Source organism: Eubalaena glacialis, chromosome X, assembly GCF_028564815.1.
Source record: "Eubalaena glacialis isolate mEubGla1 chromosome X, mEubGla1.1.hap2.+ XY, whole genome shotgun sequence".
Taxonomy (NCBI): domain Eukaryota; kingdom Metazoa; phylum Chordata; class Mammalia; order Artiodactyla; family Balaenidae; genus Eubalaena; species Eubalaena glacialis.
The window spans coordinates 108,816,060-108,837,003 of NC_083736.1; the positions used below are offsets into that span (position 1 = coordinate 108,816,060).

The 20,944-nt window shown below is 41.2% G+C and overlaps 1 long non-coding RNA gene across 2 annotated transcripts in view; it reads left to right on the forward strand.

Annotated features, from left to right (window-relative positions):
- Positions 1 to 20,944, forward strand: part of LOC133082542 (uncharacterized) — a 45,611-nt gene that overhangs the window by 1,207 nt on the left and 23,460 nt on the right. For both annotated transcript variants that reach the window (XR_009698964.1, XR_009698963.1), the window contains exons 2-3: positions 7,188 to 7,261; positions 9,053 to 9,390. This is a non-coding gene — a long non-coding RNA (uncharacterized LOC133082542). The remainder of the gene's footprint in view (positions 1 to 7,187; positions 7,262 to 9,052; positions 9,391 to 20,944) is intronic.

A 20,944-nucleotide genomic window follows, 5' to 3' on the forward strand; every position in this document is an offset into this window, starting at 1 on the left:
GCTCACGCCAGCCAATCACCAGGATGTCGGTCTTAAAATGCGAGGCTCCCCTTGCACCCAACTCCGAGGGCCTGCAGAGGATACACACCAAGGGATTCACAGCCCGAGTTTTTCCCAAGGCCAAGTGACCTCAGACAAATCCCTGAAAGTGAAAGGCATGTGTCTCACTGCTTCATCTTGGCAGGGCTCAGCCAGTGGCTCCCTCTCAGACCCACTGTTCCTGGTCACAGTTCTTTGAGTGTGTTGACCTACTTTCTCCCCTTCAGAGGGAAAACAGAAACCAATACATGTCTCGCGAGTACTCTTGCTTTCAGGAACGTTGATTCTGTCTTCTGGCCCCTTGTCCTTTCCATGCTCCATTGTCACTCTGCTCTACCCACTTCAAGCATGACTGAGGCGGAACCCTGAGTGTCACTTACTGTCCCTGTTTCACAGCTGTGTTTTCAGAGGTGGTGTGGCCCACACATCACGGGGATGGGGACAGAGCCTGCCCACCCCTCCTTTCCCTACTGGAGCCCCTGCTGTTAAGTGGCATGCGCTGGAGTGAAGTTCTTCTGCATGAGAACCTTTCGGGAATCAGCAGGGTGTCTCTGATTTTGTGACTGGGCGCATTATGGACTGAGAGACATCCAGCTTGACTTGACCGTTTCCTACATCTTTGATGTGGGCCTCCGAGAAGAGTCTTAGGTGGCTCAACTCTCTAGTTGCTTTGACAGGCAGAATTCTCCTATGGACAGTGTGTACAGGTGACTCTCAAATACCTACATTGAGATTTTCAGTGGCAAATTTATCATTTTAGGCTGTCTTTACCCTTCCCAGTATGCATGCCATTGCCCGCTTCTCTAGACATCAGTTAGAATCAGCTTGGAAAGTATATACTCATTTTAATATCAGTCTGAGAAAAATTAATTAGATGGATAAAGCCGCTGGGGTTCAGAGGTAGGTTATGGCTGCGTCATATGATGAATTCCAGAGTGCCTTTGGGACTACTGACTGGCTTTAATAAGCTGCCATGTCTGTTCTCCATGACCATGGGTAATTGAGTGTATCTTATTTAGCTCCCCTATCCCTGGCTGCTTTGTCTCCTTTCTTCCCAAATCGTCCCTGTGTGCAGAGCAGATCATATATAACCAGCCTGCCTTCTAGCATCCTATTAGATTTCATTGACATTGGGTAACATGTGATTTTAGAAAGGTTCCAGGTCCTTTTCACCAGCTCCACAATCATATTGGAGTCGTGGTGGCCACAGGAGGCTGCACCTCAGCAGCCGGCTGGGCCAGGGTTAGGGTGAGCCCTCCCTCTGGAGAGCTGAGCCGGCAGCAGGTGGGGAGACAGGGTGTGGCTGCGGACGACGGTCAGGGATCTCTGCTTCTTGTGGCTGTAAAGTGCCTGTCCTGCACTGGATCATCTGGGTTGGTTGGAGGCACAATGAGAATGAATAACAACAGGACCTCTGTCTCCCCAGAACTGGAGAGGGGAGGGGGCGACTGGGATGGGGCATGAGGATGAACTGCAGGCAGTGGATAGAAAGGGTGATATTACTGAGGAGGTGAATGATGGAGGGGACGATAATGAAAGTTATTACCTTAACGTATGCCTCAAAGTTTCCCCAAGACGCTGAAGTGAGAAGAGCCAGACTGGCAGGGTGGAGAGAAGGGGGGCAGCAGTTGGAAGAAGCTCACCGAACCTACCCTGTCATAGCCAGCACACTCTGGTGCCACGCTGACCTATGCAACCTTCTGTGATGAGGGCAATGTGCTTTGTGTGCGCTCTCCAATATGGCGGTCATTAGCCACATGTGGCTTTTGAGCACTTAAAATGTGGCTGATGTGACTGAGGAACTGAATTTTTAGTTGTAGTTAATTTTAATTAATTTAAATTGACCTACATGAAAAGATGCTCATCAGTGCTAGTTATTAGGGAAATGCAAATCAATACTACAATGAGATATCACCTCACACCAGTCAGAATGGCCATCATCAAAAAATCTACAAACAATAAATGCTGGAGAGGGTCTGGAGAAAAGGGAACCCTCCTACACTGTTGGTGGGAATGTAAATTGGTGTAGCCATTATGGAAAACAGTATGGTGGTTCCTCAAAAAACTAAAAATAGAGCTACCATATGATCCAGCAGTCCCACTCCTGGGCATATATCTGTAGAAAACCATAATTCGAAAAGATACATGCACCCCAATGTTCATAGCAGCACTATTTACAATAGCCAAGACATGGAAACAACCTAGGTGTCCATCAGCAGAGGAATCGATAAAGAAGGTATGGTATATGTATACAATGGAATATTACTCAGCCATAAAAAAGAATGAAATAATGGCATTTACAGCAACATGGATGGACCTAGAGATTATCATCCTAAGTGAACTAAGTCAGAACGAGAAAGACAAATACCATATGTATGATATCACTTATATGTGGAACCTAAAATATGACATGAATGAGCTTATTTACAAAACGGAAACAGACTCACAGACATAGAAAACAAACTTATGGTTACCAAAGGGGAACGGGGGTGGGGGAGGGATAGATGGGGAGTTTGGGATTAGCAGATGCAAACTAGTATATATAGGATGGATAAACAAGGTCCTATATAGCACAGGGAACTATATTCAGTAGCCTGTGATAAACCATAATGGAAAAGAATATGAAAAAGAATATATATATCTATAACTGGGTCACTTTTGCTATACAGCAGAAATTAGCACAACATTGTAAATCAGCTATACTTCAATAAAATTTAAAAAGTAAATAAATAAATTGACCTAGCCGTGTATGGCTAGTGTTTGTCCAATGGGGGCAGTGCAGCCCTAGAGTCATGGTTGACAAGGGTGGGTGGGGCGGTCCATATAGCACAGGGAGATCAGCTCGGTGCTTTGTGACCACCTAGAGGGGTGGGATAGGGAGGGTGGGAGGGAGACGAAAGAGGGAGGAGATATGGGGATATATGTATATGTATAGCTGATTCACTTTGTTATACAGCAGAAACTAACACAACACTGTAAAGCAATTATACTCCAAAAAAGATGTTAAAAAAAAATAAAGCACAGACTGCAGCCGGCAGCCCTGGCGTAAATCCTGGTTTGCCATTTACTAACTCTGCAACCTTGCACAAGTTATCCAACCTCTTTGAGCCTATTTTCTCATCTGTAAGATGGGGAGCCTAACAGTACGGACATCACAGAGGGCTGTTGGAAAGATTGAATGAGGTAATCCATGTAAAACTCTCAACAAAGCGCCTGGCATCTATGAGGCTCTCAGTAAGTGGTTGCTGTCAGGATGTTTTGATGTTAAGATGTTATGATGTTTCGTCCTATCTTACTTTTCTGTGCTTTGGCCCTAGTCGCTGAACATCAGTAAATCAACCTGACTTGCTAAGTGCCTGGAGGTGTGAGGATAATGACATTTGCCCTTATTGACTCCCTTGAGCTCCATAGCACAGGATCTGTTATTTGATTTTGTAACTTTATTGTCTGAGCTCTGAATGAAATGAGATTTTTTAATGAAAGAAAAGATGAAGTAGTCAAGGTCAGAATAATAACATGAAAAAAGTCACATGTCCCACATTTCCAATTTCCCATTCATTGAACAGGCATTTGCTGAGAGACTAGTGATTACAAGCACAGACTCTGGAGCTAGACTGACTGGGCTTGTATCCATTACTAGCTGTGTAACTTGAGCAAAGTTACTTAATCTCTCTGTCTTTATTTCCTATTTGTCAATTGGGCATAATAATACTACCTGCCTCATAGGGTTGTTGTAAATGAATCAATACATGTAAAGCACTTATAGAATTACTTGGCACTGATAAGCACTTGATAAATATTGGCTGATGTGATTACTGTATGCTAGGCACTATATTAGGTGCTGGTAAAACAAAGATAAGGAAGTACCATTCCTGCCCTCATTAAGCTTATAGGCTAGTAGAGGGAGAGAGCTACATGAACATAGAAATACAATAAGATACTACAGAAAATAAAGATGCAAGATGCTCAGGATGCTGAGGGGACATGAAGAAAGAAGAGAGCAAGTTGGGTTGGTTGGAGGGCAAAACTTTTCATAGAGCTGGAGAACAGGTAGTGGTGGGGTGCATCGCAGGTACATGTTTGTAGAAATAAACAAGGATGATGCATCCAGAGAACTAAAGGCAGTTGATAAATTGGTATGCCTAGGATGTAAGGGAGAGGGAGTTAAGCGGAAGACAGGATTGAAAAGGTCAGCAGGAAGCAGGTCCTGAAAGATCTTACACATTAGGTTTAAGAATTTGTACTTTATCTTGAACAATGGGAAACCATCGAAAGGTTTTAAGTAAGGAAGTACCATGATCAAGGGATTTTAGAAGGACCCTACTGGCAGCAGTCGGGGGTCAATACTGGAGGCAGAGATACCAGCTAAGAAACTATTGTAGTCATCCAGGCATGAGAGGATGAGATTGATGACCTAAGGTAACTGTCACGGGGAAGGAAAGGTGGGGAACAGTACTGGAGATGTTACGAAGAGGTCCAACTGACTGGTGAATACAGAAGGAGGACCAGTGTTGAAGAGGAAGTCGATGGAGTCATTATGGGACACGCTGGGTTTATGTAAGGCATTTGATAGTAGTTCTGGAACTCCTGGAAGAAGGAGGTGAGGACTGGAGATACAAGTGTGGGAGACATTAGAACTCTGCATCAGGCCCCCTTTTTCTCATTCTCTGCTTTCTTCCTAGGTTATTTATTCCCAGGGCTTTAAATACTGTATCTATGTTGATGAATTCAATTTCTAAACTTCCGTCTCTAGCCCTGACCACCTCACTGAAGTCTATCTAGACTTCTATAACTAGCCATCTACTTAGGATCTCCAGTTGGGTGACTCATACACATCTCAAATTTAACATGTCCAGAACTCAGTTCTTGAAGCAATCCCCAACCCCGCTTGCTCCTCCCCTTGTCTTTCAGTCTCAGTGAATGGCACCCACCATCTGTCTAGTTGCTTCAGCCAAAAACCTGAGGGTCAGACACTCTGGTTGTTCCTTCAAGTTGCCTTCGTAAGAATTCCTTCCTGTGCCCATCTCTTTTGAATCTCATTCTACTCTTCAGGCTCTCCTTGAAGTAATCCTAAGATCATACATTTCCCATGGCTTCACCAACCTCCATCCATCTCCTGACTCATTCATTCAGCAAATATTCATTGAGTACCTTCTAGGTGCTAGAGATTCAGCAGGAACAAGGCAAATAGAGTTGCCACTCTCATGGAGCTTACATTCAAGTGGCAGGGAAGACATATAATGAACAAGCAAACCAATAAATGAAACAACTGCAGATGACAGTAAGCGCTGGGAGAAAGTAAAACAGGAGATGCGATGAGACACTGACCAGGCTCGGGGCCTACTTAGTTGGGATGATCAGGGAAGGCCTCACTGAGGAGCTGACACTGGAGCTGAGACATGGATGATGAGAGAACATTTTAGGCAAGTTCAGAGACCCTCAAGAGAGAGCAAATTATAGCTGGGAGCATAGCAAACAAGGATGGGATGAGATCAGAGATTTAGGCAAGGGCTCTATCTTACTAGGTCAAAGTAAAGAGCTTAGATGTTATGCAGAGTGTATTCGGAAGTCCTTGGAAGGCTTCGAAGCAGGGAGACTGATATGAGCTGATTTGTATATTTAAAAGTGGGCTCTGGCTGTTGTGTGGAGAATGGCCTATGCAAGCAGGGAGACCGGGCAGGAGACTGTTGCAGGGATCTGGAAGAGATGACAGTAGCTTGCATTACATTGGAGGCCACGGACATGGAGAGAAGTAGAGAGACAGAGTATGTTTATTGGAGAGAGGACTGGTGGAATTTGCTGGATGAGGGATGGGAGATGAGGGAGAGGAAGGAATCAAAGGTACTAGCACAGTACCTAGTAGGTGCTCAATGAATATTTGCTGAATGAATGAGTCAGGATATGGATGGAGGTTGTTGAAGCCATAGGAAATGTATGATCTTAGGATTACTTCAAGGAGAGCCTGAAGAGTAGAATGAGATTCAAAAGAGATGGGCAGAGGAAGGAACGCTTACAAAAGCAACTTGAAGGAACAACTAGGGTGGTAGGAGGAGAAACAGGAAAGTGTGATAGTACAGAAGGCAATCCTGTTTCCCTCTCCAGAAGTAACCAATGCTAACAGATGGGTGGGTAGCCTTCCAAATCATCTTCTATATATTTACATACATTCACAAATGTTTATATTACATGCATATGTAGTTTGGGGTTTTATGTAAATGAACTCATAGTACATGCATTATTCTAGCACTTGCTTTTTTTTTTAAAAAAAAACAGCTTTGTTGAGCTATAATTCACATACCATACAATTCACACATTAATTAAAAGTGTACAATTCAGTGGTTTTTAGTTACATTCACAGATATGTGCAACCACCACCATCGTCAGTTTTTGGAACATTTTCATCACCTCAAAAAGAAACTCTATACCCTTTAACTATCACCCCCTTATCTACAATCCCCACCCATAACCCTAAGCAACCACTAATCTCCTTTCAGTCTCTACAGATTTGCCTATTCTGGACTTTCATATAAATGGAAGCATATAATAGGTGGTCTTTTGTGACTGGCTTGTTTCACTTAGCACATGTTTTTGAGGTTCATCTATGTTATAGCATGAATCAGAATCATTCTTTTTATTGCTGAAAAATATTCCATTGTACATATAGACCACATTTGGTTTATCTGTTCATCAGTTAGTGGACACTGGGTTGTTCCCACTTTTTGGCTATTATGAATAATACTGTTCTGAACATTCAAATACAAGTTTTGGTGTAGACATAAATTTTCATGTCTCTTGAGTATGTACCAAGGAGTGGAATTGCTGGGTCATATGGTAGCTCTATGTTTGACATTTTGAGGAACTGCCACACTGTTTTCCAAGGTGGCTGCACCATTTTACATTCCCAGCAGCAGCCTATAAGGGTTCCAGTTTCTCCACATCTTCACCAACACTTGTTACAATCAATCTTTTTGGCGATTGCCATACTCAGGGGTGTGATATCACTTGCTTTTTAATTTAAGGTGCCTTGAATATTGTTCCATATCAGCAAATATAGATTTCTTGTGTATATAACTGCTATGTAATATTCCACAGAGACCGTGCTTTTCAAGATGATCCTGTCTGTACTGTTGTGTTATTTCCTCCCCCAGGGCTCAGCAGAATGGACATAGAAACAGCAGTGGTCGATGATTGCATTGATCCAAATTTGGAAGTTGTGTGGCAGGTAAGGCAGGAGGATGAGGTGAGAATGGTGTTGATGGTAATGGTGAGAGAGTTTCTGAAGTGAGTTATCAACCCTGGTGCATATCATTCCTGTGTAAGTGACAGTGACGAGGAGCTAGCGTGGATGGTATAGCATAGTGGCTGGAGCCTTAAAAGTAGGGGTTTTGCATGACACTGGAAAGATAGTTTTTTTTTGTCTTGTTCTGCATTTACCCATTTCCTTTGTTGAGTTTTTCTTTCTTTTTTTTAAGGTAAGCTGGGACGAAGTGAGAGAGTGGCATGGACTTATATACACTACCAAATGTAAAATAGATAGCTAGTGGGAAGCAGCCGCATATCACAGGGAGATCAGCTCGGTGCTTTGTGACCACCTAGAGGGGTGGGATAGGGAGGGTGGGAGGGAGACGCAAGAGGGAGGGGATATGGGGGCATATGTATATGTATAGCTGATTCACTTTGTTATAAAGCAGAAACTAACACACCACTGTAAAGCAATTATACTCCCATAAAGATGTTAAAAAAAATTACATCATTCACTGTTTGTCTTCTTAAACAGATAATTCAGAACATAATATAACCTTACTTTGTGACTCAGAATGGCCATTATGACCATCTGCTTTTGCCCTGGACCTTTGAGGCATGTAGGAATATGTCTTTCCCTATTAAATGGGTCCCGGATTTCTGTGCTTTTGAAATTCTATCTTGTTTAGTTTCCAGCTTTACTCTTTTTGGTGTCAGAGGCTGAGATCAGCGTATTCTAGGTTCTTCTAATGTACAGGTTTTTGACCAAGGACTGACCCCTTACACCTCCTGTGAAGTTCATGGATTTTATGATAGCAATTTGACATGCTGTTTAGATGTTTTTTTCTTTTCTAGGTTTGTGGTTATATTATGGCAGAGGTTATGAGAAATCTGATCTCCAGAAAAGTGTTAGTGCTTCTTTAATATGATATAGCTATTTTGGGCTAGTTTTCTAGCATTGAAGGATTTAATGAATAAGTTTGTATTTACCTTATCCACACTCTTTTTTTTGTTAATTTAATTTAATTTTATTTATTTTTGGCTGCACTGGGTCTTTGTTGCTGAGCGCGGGCTTTTCTCTAGTTGCAGCGAGCGGGGGCTACTCTTCATTGCTGTGCACGGGCTTCTCATTGCGGTGGCTTCTTGTTGTGGAGCAGGGGCTCCAGGCGCGTGGGCTTCAGTAGTTGTGGCACATGGGCTCAGTAGTTGTGGCGCACGGGCTTAGTTGCTCTGCAGCATGTGGGATCTTCCCGGACCAGGGCTCGAACCCATGTCCCCTGCATTGGCAGGCAGATTCTTAACCACTGCGCCACCAGGGAAGCCCCACACTCTTTTTAGTGGTAGAGACCTGCTCTGTCCAATACAAGTAGCCACTAGGTACATGAAGCTCTAACAATTTAAATATAAATTAATTGAGTAAATCAGTAGTACTAGCCACATTTCAAGTTCTCAGTAGTCACATGCGGCTAGTGGCTACCGTACTGGAGAATGCAGATACACAACATTCCCATCATCACAGAAAGTTCTATTTTTCAGCAGTGGTCTAGACTTCAAATCAGTCTCCTCTCAGGTTTCCCCTTTCCAGATTGAAGTCTCATGTTTTCAGCGTGTCCTTGTGCAGCAGCCATGTTCCTACTACTCTATGATACCCCCTGACCTCCTACCCTGATCATGTCACTTGCCCTCTGTCATTGTATTAGTTCCTGTTGCTGCTATAACAAATTACCACAAACTTCATGGCTTAATACAACACAAATTTATTATCTTACAGTTGTGGAGATCAGAAGTTTAAAATAAGCCATTTTGGGACTTGCCTGGTGGCGCAGTGGTTAAGAATCTGCCTGCCAATGCAGGGGACACAGGTTCGAGCCCTGGTCCAGGAAGATCCCACATGCTGCAGAGTAACTAAGCCCGTGCACCACAACTACTGAGCCTGCGCTCTAGAGCCCGCGAGCCACAACTACTGAAGCCTGCACACATGGAGCCTGTGTTCCGCAACAAGAGAAGCTACCGCAATGAGAAGCCCGTGCACTGCAGCGAAGAGTAGCCCCTGCTCAACGCAATTAGAGAAAGCCCGCACGCAGCAACAAAGACCCAACGCAGCCATAAGTAAGTAAATAAATAAATAAATAAATAAATTTATTTTAAAAATATCAGCCATATTTTAGCTTCCAGAAGCCACCTGCATTCCTTGGCTCCTGGCCCCTTCCTCCATCTTCAAAGCCAGCACATAGCATCTTCAAACCTCTCTCTCACTGTCTGACCTCTGCTTCACATTGCCTTCTCTAACTCTGACCCTCCTGTCTCTCTCTTATATGGACTCTGTAATTAGAATAGGCCCACCTGGATAATCCACGATAATGTCCCCCTCTTTAGTCCTTAACTTAATCACACCTGCAAAGTCCCTTTTACCACGTAAGGTAACATTTTCACAGATCCCAGGGATTAGGATGTGGACATCTTTGGGGAATCATGATTCAGCCTACCATAACAGGCAGTGTTCTCCAGTGGCATCTTGTTTTCCTGGAGGACCAGTGCTGCACAGAGTATGCCACACACTGATATGCCAAGGTTTTATGCAAAGGAAGGAGAATATTTTAAAATCTTATTTTCTGCCTCCATCCTCTCTGGAAATACCAAACTTTGGTTGTTCTGACTCCTCAAAATATGATCCTGTGAGTACAGTGGCACAGGAGTATCTTATAGGCAAGACAGATCCACAGCTGACTCAGCGTCCTATCAAGAGTGTTTGCCCCACTGTAACACAGTTGCTCCGTCAGGGCTGATCTCTGCCAGCCTTTCTTAAAAACAAACAACACACACACATACACACAAACAAAACCCCCCAAACTGGGAGCTTGTTATATTAACCAAAGCAAAGCCTCCTGAGCTTCTCTTTGCCAAGGAAAGGGTGGCAGATGAAAGCCTGAGTCATTCCCAGGAGAAGCAGCAGCAGAAACCAGTGCAAAATTGGTCTTCTACTTCCAGTCTGGACAAGATGGCATAGACTCATTTCTCCTTGCTCCTCCCAGCTAAGTATAATTATGAATCCTAGAAATAATTCAAGAGGCAACCAAAGGAGAATTCTAAAAGATGTAAAGAGGACGGCAGAATGGTTAGGAATTCCAGGACTGGAGGAACACTATGGTAGCCTTATGACTTACTACCCAACAGAAGAAGGCAACCCAGAGCCAGCATTTCCCAGCTCCCAACCTAGCAACAGTGGCTCAGATAGGCTCCTTCTCCCTCTGGTTTGAATGGGAGTCCTGCTGACAACACCAAGTGAGCATGGCAACTCCAGCAAAGGGAGCCTAACAGGGAGCCCCACTGACAATAAGCAGCCAGGGGAAGTGCTTTCCTTTCCCACCAGGCCAGAGACTCCCCTGCCCCACCAAAAGATACTGTGCAACCAGGGCACCATCAAGAGGAAATCCCACTACAACAACTAGTCTGGCTCAGGAAGCCTTTGTCCCCATGGTCTTAAGGATCCCCTCTCCCCAAAAGAGATACCGGGAGGGCATACAGCACTGGCAAGTGGAGGGGGGTTCCACCAGAGTAAGCAAAGCCAGGGAAGATTTGTTGTTTCCACAGACTAGAGACTCACTTCCTCCACCTAGAGACATCAGGCAACGCAGCCTGGTAAAGCACCTTCTGCTCCCTCAGGCAACACCAGCAGGGACCAGTGAGGGCCCCATCAGCACCACATTAACCAATCAGACCAAAGCTGCACCACAGAGGCTCTGAAAAGTAAATCGTCATTGAAATCACAACCTACAAAAGTAGGCTAGGACTTGTGTGCTAAACCTAAACATTGACTGCCTGCTAAAATAAAAGATTTAAATAGTCTCCTAACATAGTAGCCGAAATGTCCAGAATACAATGAAAAATCACCCATCGTACCAAGAACCAGAAAATCACAACTTGAATGAGAAAAGACAATCAACTGACATCAATACCAAGATGAATCAGATGTTAGAATTATCTGACAAGGATTTTAATGCAGCATCACAAAAATGCTTCAATAAGCAATTGCAACATCTCTTGAAACAAATGAAAAAAATAGAAAATCTGAGCAAAGGAAAAACAAGTTATACAAAAGAACCAAACAAATTATAGAACTGAAGAATACAATAGTAGAAATTCAAAACTTGCTATATAGGCTCAGTAGTATAGTGGAGATGACAGATGATAGAATCAGTGAGCTGGAGGATAAACCAATAGAACTTACTCAATCTGAGCAGCAGAGAGAAAATAGACTGGAAAAAAATAGAGCCTCAGAAACCTGTGGGAAATAACAAAAGATCCAACATTCATATCAGAGTCCCAGAAAGATACCAAAACCAGACAAAGGCAGTGCAGAAAAGGGAGAAAACTATAGACGAGTATCTCATGAACTTAGAAAAATCTTCAACAAAACATTAGCAAAATGAAACCGACAATGTATAAAAGAATTATACACCATGACCAAGTGGGATTTATTCAAGGTATGCAAGCCTGGTTCAATATTTTAAAAATCAGTCAAGATAGTCTGCCATATCAAAAGACTAAACAAAAATCATATGCCCATGTCAATTGGCACAGAAAAACACATTTGATAAAATTCAACATTTATTCGTGATAAAAACTCTCAGTACATTAGGAATTAGAGGGGAACTTCCTTAACCATGTAAAGAACATCTACAAAAAACATACAGCTAACATTATACTTAATGGTGAAAGACTGAATGCTTTCGCTCTTAAGATTGGAACAAGGCAAGCATGTCTGCTCTTATCACTTCTATTCAACATTGTACTGGAAGTTCTAGACAGTGTAACAAGGCAAGAAAAAGAAATTTTAAAACATACAGATTAGAAAGAACAAAGTAAAACTGTCTCTATTTGCAGAAAACTTGATCATCTGCATACAAAATCACAAGAAATCTTTAAAAAAAAAAAACCCTTCTAGAACTAATAATGGAATTCAGCAAGGCCGTATGATACAAGAGCAACACACAGAAATCAATTACATTTCTATATAGTAACTGGAAATCTAAAAAAAACAATAACACCTTTTATAAGTGCTCCAAAGAAAATGAAATATTTAGGTATAAACTTAACAAAACAGGTACAGGATTTGTATGCTGAAAATTACAAAACACTGATGAAAGAACTTAAGACATTAGTAATTTGAGAGACTGACCATGTTCATAGATTGGAATACTCAATCAACATACTAAGATGTCAGTTCTCCCCAAGTTGATTTATAGGTTAATGAAATCTCTATCAAAACCCAAGCAAGTCTAGGCAAGAAACACAAGAGAAGGAAAACACCTACAATAACAAACCCAAAACATTTAAGAAAATGGGAATAGGAACATACATATCGGTAATTACCTTAAATGTAAATGGATTAAATGCTCCCACCAAAAGACACAGACTGGCTGAATGGATACAAAAACAAGACCCATATATATGCTGTCTACAAGAGACCCACTTCAGACCTAGAGACACATACAGACTGAAAGTGAGGGGATGGAAAAAGATATTCCATGCAAATGAAAATCAAAAGAAAGCTGGAGTAGCAATTCTCATATCAGACAAAATAGACTTTAAAATAAAGACTATTACAAGAGACAAAGAAGGACACTATATAATGATCAAGGGATCGATCCAAGAGGAAGGTATAACAATTGTAAATATTTATGCACCCAACATAGGAGCACCTCAATACATAAGGCAAATACTAACAGCCATAAAAGGGGAAATCGACAGTAACACAATCATAGTAGGGGACTTTAACACCCCACTTTCACCAATGGACAGATCATCCAAAATGAAAATAAATAAGGAAACACAAGCTTTAAATGATACATTAAACAAGATGGACTTAATTGATATTTATAGGACATTCCACCCAAAAACAACAGAATACACATTTTTCTCAAGTGCTCATGGAACATTCTCCAGGATAGATCATATCTTGGGTCACAAATCAAGCCTTGGTAAATTTAAAAAAATTGAAATCGTATCAAGTATCTTTTCTGACCACAACGCTATGAGACTAGATATCAATTACAGGAAAAGATCTGTAAAAAATACAAACACATGGAGGCTACACAATACACTACTTAATAACGAAGTGATCACTGAAGAAATCAAAGGGGAAATCAAAAAATACCTAGAAACAAATGACAATGGAGACACGACGATCCAAAACCTATGGGATGCAGCAAAAGCAGTTCTAAGAGGGAAGTTTATAGCAATACAAGCCTACATCAAGAAACAGGAAACATCTCGAATAAACAACCTAACCTTGCACCTAAAGCAATTAGAGAAAGAAGAACAAAAAAACCCCAAAGCTAGCAGAAGGAAAGAAATCATAAAGATCAGATCAGAAATAAATGAAAAAGAAATGAAGGAAACAATAGCAAAAATCAATGAAACTAAAAGCTGGTTCTTTGAGAAGATAAACAAAATTGATAAACCATTAGCCAGACTCATCAAAAGAAAAAGGGAGAAGACTCAAATTAATAGAATTAGAAATGAAAAAGGAGAAGTAACCACTGACACTGCAGAAATACAAACGATCATGAGAGATTACTACAAGCAATTCTATGCCAATAAAATGGACAACCTGGAAGAAATGGACAGATTCTTAGAAATGCACAACCTGCCAAGATTGAACCAGGAAGAAATAGAAAATATGAACAGACCAATCACAAGCACTGAAATTGAAACTGTGATTAAAAATCTTCCAACACACAAAAGCCCAGGACCAGATGGCTTCACAGGCGAATTCTATCAAACATTTAGAGAAGAGCTAACACCTATCCTTCTCAAACTCTTCCAAAATATTGCAGAGGGAGGAACACTCCCCAACTCATTCTACGAGGCCACCATCACCCTGATACCAAAACCAGACAAAGATGTCACAAAGAAAGAAAACTACAGGCCAATATCACTGATGAACATAGATGCAAAAATCCTCAACAAAATACTAGCAAACAGAATCCAACAGCACATTAAAAGGATTATACACCATGATCAAGTGGGGTTTATTCCAGGAATGCAAGGATTCTTCAATATACGCAAATCAATCAACGTGATACATCATATTAACAAATTGAAGGAGAAAAACCATATGATCATCTCAATAGATGCAGAGAAAGCTTTCGACAAAATTCAACACCCATTTATGATAAAAGTCCTGCAGAAAGTAGGCATAGAGGGAACTTTCCTCAACATAATAAAGGCCGTATATGACAAACCCACAGCCAACATTGTCCTCAATGGTGAAAAACTGAAACCATTTCCACTAAGATCAGGAACAAGACAAGGTTGCCCACTCTCACCACTATTATTCAACATAGTTTTGGAAGTGTTAGCCACAGCAATCAGAGAAGAAAAAGAAATAAAAGGAATCCAAATCGGAAAAGAAGAAGTAAAGCTGTCACTGTTTGCAGATGACATGATACTATACATAGAGAATCCAAAAGATGCTACCAGAAAACTACTAGAGCTAATCAATGAATTTGGTAAAGTAGCAGGATACAAAATTAATGCACAGAAATCTCTTGCATTCCTGTATACTAATGATGAAAAATCTGAAAGTGAAATTAAGAAAACACTCCCGTTTACCATTGCAACAAAAAGAATAAAATATCTAGGAATAAACCTACCTAAGGAGACAAAAGACCTGTATGCAGAAAATTATAGGACACTGATGAAAGAAATTAAAGATGATACAAATAGATGGAGAGATATACCATGTTCTTGGATTGGAAGAATCAACATTGTGAAAATGACTCTGCTACCCAAAGCAATCTACAGATTCAATGCAATCCCTATCAAACTACCACTGGCATTTTTCACAGAACTAGAACAAAAAATTTCACAATTTGTATGGAAACACAAAAGACCCCGAATAGCCAAAGCAATCTTGAGAACGAAAAATGGAGCCGGAGGAATCAGGCTCCCTGACTTCAGACTATATTACAAAGCTACAGTAATCAAGACAGTTTGGTACTGGCACAAAAACAGAAATATAGATCAATGGAACAGGATAGAAAACCCAGAGATAAGCCCACGCACATATGGTCACCTTATCTTTGATAAAGGAGGCAAGCATATACAGTGGAGAAAAGACAGCCTCTTCAATAAGTGGTGCTGGGAAAATTGGACAGGTACATGTAAAAGTATGAAATTAGAACACTCCCTGACACCATACACAAAAATAAACTCAAAATGGATTAAAGACCTAAGTGTAAGGCCAGACACTATCAAACTCTTAGAGGAAAACATAGGCAGAACACTCTATGACATAAATCACAGCAAGATCCTTTTTGACCCAGGTCCTAGAGAAATGGAAATAAAAACACAAATAAACAAATGGGACCTAATGAAACTTAAAAGCTTTTGCACAGCAAAGGAAACCATAAACAAGACCAAAAGACAACCCTCAGAATGGGAGAAAATATTTGCAAATGAAGCAACTGACAAAGGATTAATCTCCAAGATTTACAAGCAGCTCATGCAGCTCAATAACAAAAAAACGAACAACCCAATCCAAAAATGGGCAGAAGACCTAAATAGACATTTCTCCAAAGAAGATATACAGATTGCCAACAGACACATGAAAGAATGCTCAACATCATCAATCATTAGAGAAATGCAAATCAAAACTACAATGAGGTATCATCTCACACCGGTCAGAATGGCCATCATCAAAAAATCTAGAAACAATAAATGCTGGAGAGGGTGTGGAGAGAAGGGAACACTCTTGCACTGTTGGTGGCAATGTAAATTGATACAGCCACTATGGAGAACAGTATGGAGGTTCCTTAAAAAACTAAAAATAGAACTACCATACGACCCAGCAATCCCACTACTGGGCATATACCCTGAGAAAACCATAATTCAGAAAGAGTCATGTACCAAAATATTCATTGCAGCTCTGTTTACAATAGCCAGGACATGGAAGCAACCTAGGTGTCCATCATCGGATGAATGGATAAAGAAGATGTGGCACATATATACAATGGAATATTACTCAGCCATAAAAAGAAATGAAATGGAGGTATTTGTAATGAGGTGGATGGAGTTAGAGTCTGTCATACAGAGTGAAGTAAGTCAGAAAGAGAAAAAGAAATACAGTATGCTAACACATATATATGGAATCTAAGGAAAAAAAAATTATAAAAAAAAAAGGTCATGAAGAACCTAGTGGCAAGATGGGAATAAAGACACAGACCTACTAGAGAATGGACTTGAGGATATGGGGAGGGGGAGGGGTGAGATGTGACAGGGTGAGAGAGTGTCATGGACATATATACACTACCAAATGTGAAATAGATAGCTAGTGGGAAGCAGCCGCATAGCACAGGGAGATCAGCTCGGTGCTTTGTGACCACCTAGAGGGGTGGGATAGGGAGGGTGGGAGGGAGGGAGATGCAAGAGGGATGAGATATGGGAACATATGTATATGTATAACTGATTCACTTTGTTATAAAGCAGAAGCTAACACACCATTGTAAAGGAATTATACTTCAATAAAGATGTTTAAAAAAAAAAAAAAAGACATAAAAAAAAATAATAATAAAAAAAAAAAAAAAAAAAAAAAAAACCCAAGCAAGGATTTTTGTAGTTATAGATAGGCTTATTATAAAATTTCTATGGAGGGAGTTCCCTGGTGGCCTAGTGGTTAGGATCCTGGGCTTTCACTGCTATGGCCCGGGTTCATCCCTGGTCGGGGAACTGAGATCCCGCAAGCCACGTGGTGTAGTTCCCCCCACCCCCCCCAAATTTTTTTATATGGAAAGGCAAAGGACCTAGAGTAGTTAAAATGATTTTTATAAAGAATAAACTTTTTAAAAGAATAAACCAATGTAAAGGCTTACTATATAGCGACAGTAATCAAGCTAGTATGGTAGTAGTGGAAGGGAGACACACAGATAAATGGAACAGAATAGAGAACCCAGAAATAAACTCACACAAATTTGTTCAATTGATTTTTGACAAAGGTGTAAAAGCAGTTCAATGGAGGAAGGGTAGCCTTTTCAACAGATAGTGCAGGAGCAATTGACATCCATAGGCAAAATAAGTGAACGTTGACCTAAACATCACACCGTATACAAAGATTAACTCAAAATGGATCACAGACTTAAAGTGTAAAACTATAAGACTTGTAGAAAAAAAGCCCACAGGAGAAAATCTTCATGGTCTAGGGCTCAGCAAAGTGTTCTTAGTCTTGACACCATAAGCATGATCCATAAAAGGAGAAACTATTAACTGGATTTCATCAAAATTGCAAAGTTTTGTTCTATGAAAGATCCTATTAATATGAGCTACAGAATGGAGAAAATATTTGCAAACTACATATCTGAGAAAAGATTTTTATCTAGAATACATAAAGAACTCTGGAAACTCAAACAATCCTGTTAGAAAATGGGCAAAAGATATGAACAGACATTTCACTAAAGAGGATATACAGATGGCAAATAACACATGAAAGGATGTTCAGCACCGTAAGTCATCAGGGAAGTGCAAATCAAAACCACAGTGAGGTATTACTACACACCTCTCAGAAGAGCTAAAATAAAAAATAATGACACCAAATGCTGGTGAGGATGCAGAGAAACTGAATCACTCATACATGTATTCTTCAACAGATTAATGGTTAAGTAAACTGTAGGACATCCGTGCCATGGAATACTACTCAGCAATAAAAAGAAATGGGGTATCGGTTCATGTAATAACTTGAATAAATCTCCCAGGAATCCTCCTGAGTGAGAAAAAGCCAGTCTTAAAAGGTTATATACTATATGATTATTTATATAATACTATTGAAATGACAAAAAGCATAGCGATGGGGAACAGGTTAGGGGGTTCCAGGGGTGAGGGGATGGGGCAGATGGAAGGTGAGTGTGGCTGCAGAGGAAGAATCCTTTTGGTGATAGTACAGTTCTGATCGTGTCGGTGGATACGTGAACCTACACATGTGATAAAATTGCATACGACTAAATACACAGACACATACAAACAAATGCTTACAAGTAAAGCTAGGGAAATCTGGGCAAGATCAACGGTTCGCAGCAGTGTCAATACCTTGATTGTGATATTATACTACAGTTTGACAAGATGTTACCCCTTCGGGAAACTGGATTAAAGAGTATGTGGTATTTCGCTGCATTATTTCTTACAATTGCATGTGACTCTACAATGATCTCAAAATAAAAAGTTCAATTGAAAAAAAGATGAAGACAAAAAATTGAGCCCTTGAACATTTTGCCAGAAGCTGGGCTAAGGAATCTGGCTCGTTGCGCGGGCATGGAACTAGTTGGCCATCTGGCTACAGACTAGATAGTTATAAAGAACGGTGACTCCCCCAACCTGGGGATGCAGCCCCTTCGGGAGCCTCTATAATAATCTATAAGCCTCTATAATAATCCAAACAGGTATTGTTCACCTTCTGGAAATTCTCAGTAACCAAATTTAATTGCAAATCACTTCCATGACAAAGCAAGCGTTTGCTATATGTCTTCATATCAGAGGGCCGCCCTAGGAAATCAAAATAGGGTATCTCCAACCTGTCCCCACCCTAGCCCTTCCAAAATAGGAATCACTGGCCTGCTCGTTGTTCATGGAGCCAATATGTGAGGCCTGAATGGGCCTGTTAACTCTGTATGGTGAACAGTCGCCACCCCTAACCCTGGTCAGTCAGCCAGCGGGCTCAGACCACAAGAGGAACTCTGAGGGGGAATGAGAAGCTGTGGATGATGGGCTGCAAACCCCATTCCATTGCTGGGCCAACGCCTCCAAACATATGCTCTGCCGCCTTCTTAGATTCAACACCTTCCTTAGGAGGAGCTCAGAGGGTTTTTATGATCTTTTCCGAAGAGCCCTTTTCATGCCTGTTCTTCAGACCTGGAGCATCTTGAACTTATCACTTGATGTTACAGAGGACTAAACAAACAATGGGAAAAGTGCATTTTCCCTTTATATTAGTTTTTAAGTTAATATATAGAAAAATTGATGTTATTGGTATACAGTTCTATGAATTTTAACACATGTATAGTTTCATGTAATCACCACTACAGTCAGGATACAGACTGTATCAGGATTCATCCCCCCAAACTCCCTCATGCTGCCCCTTTGTAGTTACACACACAACCCCCGCCCCAAAACCCTGGCAACCACTGATGTGTTCTCCATCACTGTAGTTTGGTCTTTTTGAGAAAGTCATAGAAATGGAATCATACAGTAGGTAACTTTGAAACTGGCTTCTCTCACTCAGCATCATGTCTTTGGGATTCATCACATTGTTGTATCTCTCAGTAGTTCATTTTAAGATCCCTTTTTACTTAAGAATTGCTCTCCAATTTTGTTGATTAGTTCTGTAAGCAGGCTTTGTAATAGTGCAGCAACAGTGTAATCTGTGTGCAATGAAATCACCTTTGATCAAATGACTGACAGTTATTAATGTTTCTCTTATGCAGTTCTTAATCTGTTTCTTCTGGTGAAAAAAAAAGTAGAGAGGCAAGAAGTAGATAATAATTTCTAAACAAGCATTATAGAGTTCTAAAACCAGAAAGCAGCACCCCTGACTGCCTGAACTGTTCTCAAATCACTTCTCTCACCACTTGAGAAACCTACCAGGACAGCAGTGGCCAGTGGACTTCTAGACATATGCTTCTTGCCCAGGAACCTCCGTGTGATTCTAGAACCAGTCCCATGCACAGGAATGAGTACAATTGCCTAGAAGGTAATGTTTTAAGGAGTTCTTAAACTGCCCTCCGAAGGACCCCAAAATGTCTTTTACTAAGGTTTAATTATGCCAGAAACTTCTACCATTAGAATCACTCATTCAGGCTAAGGAACTCCAGAAGACCTCTCTAAAAAAAATGCAAATGTATCACTTATAAGGATATCCCATTATGAAGTTGGCCCTGAGGGACTGGAACAAAACCTAATTTGAGGCGGTGGCCAGGTCTGGCGTGGTGCTCAGTGCTCAGGACTGGGAACGCCAGCTTAAATTAGAGGTGAGGTCAGGGGATGACCCTGCACGGCCAAGTGGCAGCAGGAGATACTGGGAGCCAAGGAGGTGGGCTGAAAAGAGGGGAATGTGTCAAAAGAGGAATTGGGACATGCTAAGAACAGAAGTTGCCTGTTTCATAAGTACACCTGGATCATGCCCTGGTGGGCCCCACTCTTGAGCTGGATCACTAGATGCCTTGTTTGTTGCTGTCTTATCTACCTAGTAAGTCAACACTAAGTAAAAGCTCTGAAACCCAACTCAATAAAAGAGTGTTTATGAATCCAGTGTACTTAACTAAGGAGAAAGGCACCTTCTGATTGCAGGAGAGCTTTCTTTTTTATTCAGTTTCCCCTTCTTTTGTGTTTATAGCCTTTTATCCTTCTCCCCAAAGGCAGGCCACTCTTGAAGTCCTACCTGTAAAAGGAACTTGACTGCCAAGTATCAGAGACTTCAGGTGGAGGGTGAATTGAGTCTGGTTCCTGTGAGGGAGGGGAGTCAGTCTCGGTGGCTGGGCTTACCCTGGCACTGAGGGCAGTAGGACAACCCTTGCATGCTGCCTTTAGGAAGCTAATGCCCCTTCTGCCCGGGGTGAACCAGGGCCCTGGTCTTCTTCACCAGTGTTATTTTACAACTTCCCGCCGCACACAGACA